We start from the raw sequence: 8,909 nt of genomic DNA, 5'->3' as shown, positions 1-8,909 counted from the left end.
TGGAGAAAGAAGAAGTGGAACGATGGAGGAAGAATGGAATCAGAAATAGTGTTGTTAGAAGTGATTGTGAGAGGTTCATGATATATAGTGTGCCATGTAAATTAATGAGTGCATAGTGTATTGTGTAATTTTAATTACAAACTTTGTAAATGCAAAATGCTTCACCCATGAAAATAATATTGGTAATAGTTCAAAATAGGGTGGCTGCAATAATGACATGCTATAATTGTATCTATCTATTATAATATAATATAGATTAATAAGATTATATAAAATAGATTAAAAAAAGGAAAAACCAAATAAATAAAAATGAAATCAACCAATCAAAAAATGACACAATAGATAGCATTTAATGTCAAATGAATATGGTGGCTTTATTTATCAAAAAGACGAATTTAACCATAGAATTTGAACGGTTTTAGTTATTTAGTCAGAAGGCTTAAAGTGTAATTATCAGGTACTTTACTTTTTATATATTATAATAGATTTTACATTTGTATTTGATACTATTTATGACATTAAGAATTATATTATGATTATTATTTGAAAATTTTAAATAATTATTTTTTTAATTATTTATATAATATCATAATTAAATTAGCCGTGCGGAAACACATATCTCTTACTAGTTAAATACTAAAATTTATGAGTTTTTTTAATGTTTATGTAAAATAAATGTGTAAAGTAAATTGGTTTTTTATTTATAATCTAAAAAATATAATCAAACCTAACTTATTAATGAGCATGTTGATTCATTGTTTTAGGCGGTTAAAAACTCAACCCAATCCAACCACAATGAATTTCTCAAATTTGACCCAACACTAACTCGCCAATACCCCTAGCAAAAACCCCTAACTTAAAGAATAAATTCAAATCTCTTAACAATAGTCTCCATTACCTTGAAAGAGAATGGCCACAAAATATGAGGGACCTGCTATTGGAATCGACCTTGGCACAACCTACTCATGTGTAGCAGTTTGGCAAGGTCCAAACAATAGGGCTGAGATCATACACAATGAACAAGGCAACAGAATCACACCTTCTTGTGTTGCTTTCACTGACTCCCAAAGGTTGTTCGGTGATGCTGCCAAAAATCAAGCTTCCTCTAACCCATCCAATACTGTCTTTGGTAATTCATCTTCTTTAATTCCTTCACGATTTATTTATGTAATTTAGTTAGTATTACTTCCCTAACGGCTAACACATACACTATGACATTGACACTTTAACGTAAGTACTAATTTGACAAAATAGAAGTGATTTAAAGTATTTACATGTGTTGGTATCATTGTCGCCGTGGGACGTATTGAATATGCCTTTGACGTGTGTTATTTACGTAAGTTTTCAGTTTATCAAAACAAAATGTACATGATCACTAGTTTTATTTACTTGCAGACGCAAAGAGGTTGATTGGAAGGAATTATAGTGATCCAATAATTCAGAATGATTTAAAGATGTGGCCCTTTAAGGTCATTGCTGGTGCTGATGACAAACCCATGATTGCTGTGAAGTACAAGGGTGAAGAAAAGCACCTATTTCCGGAGGAAATATCATCTATGGTCCTCGCTAAGATGCGAGAGATTGCAGAAGCATTTTTGGAATCACCTGTCAAGAATGCAGTCATTACTGTGCCGGCTTATTTCAATGATTCTCAGCGAAAAGCCACAAAAGATGCTGGTGCTATTGCTGGCCTTAATGTAATTCGGATCATAAATGAACCAACTGCTGCTGCTTTTGCATATGGGCTTCAGAAGAGAGCTAACTGTGTCGAAGAGAGAAATGTTTTCATATTTGATCTTGGTGGTGGTACATTTGATGTGTCTATACTCACAGTTAAAGGCGACGTATTCAAAGTTAAAGCCACTACTGGAGATACTCACCTTGGAGGAGAGGACTTTGATAATAGAATGGTAAGCTTTTTTGTAGAGGAGTTAAAGAGGAAGAACAAAATGGACATTACTAGGAATGCTAAGTCCCTTAGAAGATTAAAAACCTCTTGTGAAAGAGCAAAAAGAACACTCACTTTTGCTGTTGATACCACCATTGAGGTAGATGCCTTATTTGATAATACTGATTTTTCTTCATCTATAACTCGTGCGAGGTTTGAGGAACTCAATATGGACCTTTTTACTAAGTGTATGGAGACGGTGAATATGTGTCTTAAAGATTCGAAGATGGATAAGAATAATATACATGATGTAGTCCTTGTTGGTGGCTCATCTCGGATTCCAAAGGTGCAGTAACTCTTACAAGAAATTTTCAAGGGGAAGGATCTGTGTAAGAGCATCAATGCTGACGAGGGAGTTGCTTATGGAACGGCGGTTCAGGCTGCTTTGTTGTGTAAAGGTGATAGTTTTTCTCCAAACGTGTTGATATTAGATGTTGCACCACTTTCACTTGGAATATCATTAATTGGAGATCTAATGGGTGTAGTGATTCCTAAGAACACTACCATTCCTGTGAAGAAGAAAAAAGTGTACAAAAAGGGTGAGGACAACCAATCCTCTGTCAGAATTAAGGTTTGCGAGGGTGAGAGGACAAGGGCAAGTGATAACAACTTGTTAGGTTTGTTTTATCTCGATTGCAACCCTTCTTATCCTCGAGGCCATCCTTTGAATGTATATTTTGACATAGACGCTGATGGAATTTTAACTGTATCTGCTGAAGAAGAAACTTCTGGAAATAAGAATGAGATTATCATAACCAATGACACAGGAAGATTATCACCTCAACAGATTATGAAATTGATTCAAGAAGCTGAGAAATACAAGGCTGAAGATGAGAAGTACCAGAAGAGAGTTAATGCAATGAATGCTTTGGATGATTATGTTTACAAGATAAACAAAGTTTTGAAGAATATTGATAGAAGTTCTAAGCTTAGCAGCCAAGATGAATTAATGATCAATTTGGAAATTTCAAAGGCGAAAAATATACTTGATGCAAGCCAACAGAAGGAGACAGAAGTGTTCCAGGATTGTTTGAAAAAGTTGAAGAGTGTTGTGAAACCCATTCTTCAGATTGACTAGCTTAGTTATTTTCTATTTTGTGTTGGAAATTTGCAAAAGATATTTTCTATTTTATATGTTTAAAATTTGCAAAAGTAATGAACTATATCACCTAAATGTGGTTTAATGTTAGTTTGTTTCTAGTTATACATCCAGAATGTCTCGTCCAACTTTTGTATTGTTTGATACTGCTAAAATGAGAGTACTGGTCCAATTTTGGCCAATTCAAAATCAGAAAGTTTTGCCTTGTATTCTTGTTGGTTGTTTGTGGTTACATGTAGCATGTGTTTGTTATTTTCTTTTGAAACAGCAAAAGTAATATGCTTAATATATTTAGGCATTTAGGCATAAGAGATGCCATTCAGTAGTAGAAGTACAACAAGGGCTAGCAATAATAAATCCTGATTAAATAATGCAGTATGTGTTTGTTATTTATATTAGTAAAGCACCCGTGCGTTTGCACGGGTCGCGTAAAGTTAATATAAATATTAAATAAATACTATATAGTTATAATTAAAAAATGTATATAAAAATTTATACGAATTAACAAAAGAATTTTTTTTAATGTTGATTGTCATATAAATATTAATTTAATTTATTAAATTGTAGTAGTTGTGAAGATATAGATATATTTGGTAATTGATAATAAACCAAATATATGGTGGAAAAACAGGTTTGACACGTGGGGCATGCCTATAATTGTTTATAATTTTAATTTTATAATTTCTATTAACAAATATTATAAAATAAAACTTATTATACACCAAAAAGACATATTAGTTTAATAATTTGATTAGATTTAATGAATTGAATAGTATTATGTTAGTTAATCTTGTGTAATAATTAGAAGTTATATGTTATAGTAACAACGGAGGGTCCACTATGCCATAAAAGACCTACGACAGCGCTTTTTTTGGACTTTAAAAGCGCTTAAAAGCGCTGTTGTAGGTGGCGCTGCTATAGGTTTTAGCAGCGCTTTTGGTTTAGGCAAAAGCGCTGGCGTAGGTAAGCCTAAGGCAGCGCTTTTTCTTAAAAAGCGCTTTCATATATTGGCATAAGGCAGCACTTCTTCTTAAAAAGCACTTTCATATATAGGCCTAAGGCAGCTCTTTTTCTGAAAAAGCGCTTTCGTAGGTGTTTTTAATAAACTTATTATTTTTATAATTTCTAATATTTTGACATATCTCAAATTCTCACTAATATTTTGAGAAATACAATTATTATATTAAACAAATAAAAAAATACATTTAATATGAAACATTTTATGAATTGAATCTAAAAGTATTGCATATATTTATTATCAAAATACAAATAAAACATCACTAATTTTATAAGTGCTCTAGAAGCTAAGTTTACAATCAAATTCTCAAAACACAAAATACAATACAAATATATATAAAGAACACTAATCCAAATGCTGCTATTTCTTGTGTGCTTGTGTCCTCTCTTGTTCATATTGCTGTCAAAATTGATAATTCAGAAGTTCACAGCAAACCATTATCTTGAATTGATATGTATCCTACAACAGTCAACATTAATATTAAATTTAAGATTTGTAGTTTGATTCTGTTACTTTTGGCGTATATAAGGAAACATTTCAATCGATGATTACAAACAATCAAGATGGAAATTATCATGTTACCTTGTTATATACATCTGGCAGTTATGACCTGAACCAGAATGCATCATCTATCTACTGTTAAAATGTTGTTACATATGTGACCCCTTCGCACTGATTCCTGTTGAGGATTTGTTGTCCAGTTGCCATCAACAACAAATTTTATCTGCAACAAACTAGTTATTAAATCTTCAAGTATTTAAGCTCTTTATGTAAATTCATTTCAACTTTAGTGGAAGATACACACACCTCATATACACCTGGATATAGCCACAACATCGCAGACCAAAATCTGGATTTTCTGGATATTATCACAAAGAATAAAAGATTTCAATATTTTACTAAGACAGGTTAATTCTTAGTTCTCAGATATGATGGTAAATAAATAAATTAATCAGCCAATTGTTGCTAATTGAAATTTGAAGTCTCAAAATAAATTCAAGAATCGTATCATGTTAAAATATTTAGAACCTTGATCCACCATGGTCTATAACACTAGTTGATGGTTCAGGGTCCATCTTTATTGGGTGATGCCAGCCGTTGAAGCTTCTAGCTATCTCCACGACATCACCATCGGCAGAGAATTCAATAAGAACCTGGAAATACAAGGAACACAATCCTATAACTTAATCAAAAAAAACATACAAGAATATTTCATACCTTTTTCAATTCAACCTTTGGCATAGGGCTTTCTTTAAACTTTGAACTCCTCCTCAACTGTTTGATGGCTTCCTATTTCTCTTAAATGTTGAAGAAATTAGAGTGAGAAAGCTAATATAAGTTTATATTTATACGCAGAAAAGAAGTAACAAAATGGCAATGCAGTTCATGGTTTTGGAGATGATGAAGTAAGTCTTCAGTTTCTTGCTCTTGCTTCACTTTGATTCTTCTTAGCTTCCATTGCTTGTTGCTTTTCCTCTAATTTTGAATAAAACTGGCACACACAAAAGGGACCATGCAGAACCAATCAATTTGGGGTAGAAAAACCTATCCAAACAAAGCTAACTAGAAAGAATGCATATCCAGAAACACTAAAAACAATTTCAGAAGCAGCAACAGTTCTTTACATGGTCAAGGAGCAATATCAATTTCAGAAAGTAAAATAATCATTGCAAGAATAAGAAAAACATGAGATAAGATTTTAACACCCTTCAACAAAAAGTTTTAAAAAGATACATAGATGCAACTGAACAAGAATCGTCCTCATCAGAATGCTTCTTGTTATCAGGTTTCAACGGTTTTCTTGTGACTGAAGGAGGCTTCAACTGAAAGGCATAAACAGTCAAAATAAATGCTTCAATACTAACTAAATGCATAGTAATAAATTAACTATGCATACTAACTCTGAATGCATAGTAATGAAGCAGGAAGCAGATTCAACATAAGTATATACCTGATTCTGTTTGAGCATATTGGAAGTTAGCACTTTCTTTTTATTTACAGATTTTACTCCGTTGCCGCCCTTGTTATCTTCTTCAAAAGTAGGACGCATTACAATTGTAGCACGTCTCTCAGATTCTAGGGAAAATGGTTGTGGAACTGTAGGTTTGATTTGAACACTTCCATTAGACTTACTGCGAATACCCCCAACTGAAGATCTTGCTCCCACTGAACTCTATAACAAAGAAAGTGTCAGAACAAAAGAAATTGAATTTTTATCACTATCAAAAATGTACAATCTTTTAGTTATATCTTGGAACATATCCATACTAAATTACTAACACATATATAAATACTCTTGCACCAAACTTTCAACAAATTTAACTATTTTAATAAACCCTAGAGGGTATGAGAATATTCTCTAGAAATTTTCAACAACAAAAAAAGTAGAATTATGGGACCAAAGATAATTTTAAAAACTAAGTAACAAACAACAACACACTCTAAAATCGCAACACACTCTCAGATTCTGAACAGCAACACTTTCATCATCATCAAAACGTGTTCGTCATTGTTCGTCTTCAACGAACCCAGTAACATAACAACATTCAACAACACAACTTTCATCATCAAATCGAACAAAGATTCAACGACAAGGTTCAACACCAACATCACCAAACCTGTCACGAGCTCGCCATCAGAGAAAGAGAGATCGGAGAAGAAGAAGGTCTCACCGAAGGGAGCTGGCAGACCTTTCGCCAGAAACAGAAGAAGATGGTAGTCATTAATTTGAATCGGAGGGATGAAGGTTGCGTCGTCGCCGTTTGAAGAAGGAGAAAGAGATTTGTTTCAACATCCTAGTGGCCTCACATGAACCCTAATCCCTCTTTTGTTTAATGTTCCTTTTTTTTATTTATGTTAATCTGATTAATAATAAATTATGTTTGTTTAAAAATACATGGCCTAAGACAACGCTTTCAGCAAAAGCGCTTTATAATGGGGGGCCTTTACCAGCGCTTTTTAAAATCGCTTTAAAATGGGGGGACTTTACCAGCGCTTTTTCAAAAGTGCTTTGAAATGGGGGGCCTTTACCAGCACTTTTTCAAAAGCGCTTTCGTAAAGGGGACCCTTTACCAGCGCTTTTTTTAAGCGTTTTCTAATGTTCCCCTACAGCAGCATTTTTTCCCTTGTTTTTTAGATTTGTTTTTAGCGAAACCTATAGCAGCGCTTTTGCCTAAAAGCACTTTCGTAGCTGTGTTGGCAAAACTCAAATTTGGCGTAGTGGTCGTTTACTTCTGTAATGTTTTATTTTTTGCATGTTTCAAATCATGACCATCAATCAATTTTCTCTGTTATTCTATGGAGCATTTGGAAAGGGAGAAATAACCATATTTGAAATTTCGTGGAAGAACCGACGGATGTAATATGTCAGCGAGCATCTCAAGTTTTGGCCGGATGGAAAGATGCTCAACAATATGGCCCAAACAGTGATATTAATAATCTTCCACCAACTATTACTAGGTGGTGCAAACCATCGACTGATCGACTCAAGTGCAATATTGATGCTTCCTTTTCTCATAATAAGGTAGGCATCGATGCATGTATTAAAAATAACGCATGCCATTTTATTGCAGCCCGAACATAATGGTTTTCACCTTGCATTGATGTTGTTATTGGAGACGCTATAGGATTTCTGACAACTATAAAATGGGTAATTAATATGGGCTATACGACAATATGGATTTTGAATTAATGCAAAGCGAGTTGTGGATAATGTGAATTCTGTGAAGCCTAATGATTCGGATTTCGGAGGTATTATCGGCGATTATAAAAGGCTGATTACTCTCTTCTTTAGGAACTCTCATGTTAAGTTCGTTAGTAGACAAGCCAATGAGACCAATGAGGAACTCTGATGTTAAGTTCGTACCCGAGCCCGTTGATCCGCGTTTGTATTAAAATCAAATTAGTTAATTACAAAATATCATATAAATTAAGTTTTTTTAACAATATTAAAAATTATGGATGTTATTGTTAACTTAAAAAATAAATAAACACTTTTATTAAAATGTGTAATAGTTTAATAGCGATATTTTGTTAAAAAAAAATTGATAAATGTGCATTTTTATGTATTAATATAAATGACATTATATAAATATGTAGTGCGGGCATGAGGTGAGGTGTGTAGTAAGGTACTCGTGCCCGCACACATACCCGCTTATTTTAATAGGTAATTGCTCGTGTCCGTACCCGTTTTGCAGGTTTTTACCCTACCCGTTATTGGATTTTTTGCGGGTATCCATACGGTATGGACCAAATTGTCATCCCTATCCTTGTTCTTGTTGCCACTCTCTTAAATAACAAATTTAACTTTTAAATTTATTTATAAAAGGATAAGTAAAGATTAATTATTTATAGTCTTGCACTTTTGTAGACTCATCGGAAAAATTGGTTTGACTCGTCGGGCATTCTTATAATTTTTAAATTTTTCTGCATTATAAATTTATAGATACTATTGATATTATATAATTTTATCCTCTAATGAAAAATAAATTTAAACACAATTAAGTTTTATAGCAAATCTCTGACAAATCTTGAACAAATAACAATTGTTGAAAAACCTAAAGAAAAAAGTTCTTGAAAAATGGAATGTGATAAGTAAATTGTAAATAAAATAAAATTGAATTTGGTAAATAAATTAAATAATTTTTACGTTGGAAAATTTTTACGTGAGCAAATTTTAATCTCAATTTTAAACTGAAATCTTATTCTTCTATTTTTACCAGAGAAAAATAAATTTTAAACTTTTATGTCCCCAATTGTAATTTTTTTAATAGGCAATGATTAAAGAAATTGCACTAGGGATGCAACCCTTACAATCGAGAAACTCTAATTTTAGATAGTAGTAA

The 8,909-nt window shown here is 32.6% G+C and overlaps 1 pseudogene; it reads left to right on the top strand.

The window, feature by feature from the left end:
- Positions 1 to 909: 909 nt before the first annotated feature.
- LOC131629669 (heat shock 70 kDa protein 4-like) lies at positions 910 to 3,026 on the top strand (annotated as a pseudogene).
- The last annotated feature ends 5,883 nt before the right edge of the window (positions 3,027 to 8,909 follow it).

Source organism: Vicia villosa, unplaced genomic scaffold (assembly GCF_029867415.1).
Source record: "Vicia villosa cultivar HV-30 ecotype Madison, WI unplaced genomic scaffold, Vvil1.0 ctg.000589F_1_1, whole genome shotgun sequence".
Classification (NCBI taxonomy): Eukaryota; Viridiplantae; Streptophyta; class Magnoliopsida; order Fabales; family Fabaceae; genus Vicia; species Vicia villosa.
The sequence above is the reverse complement of the archived record's forward strand: the minus strand, read 5'-3'. Positions and strand labels throughout refer to the sequence as shown.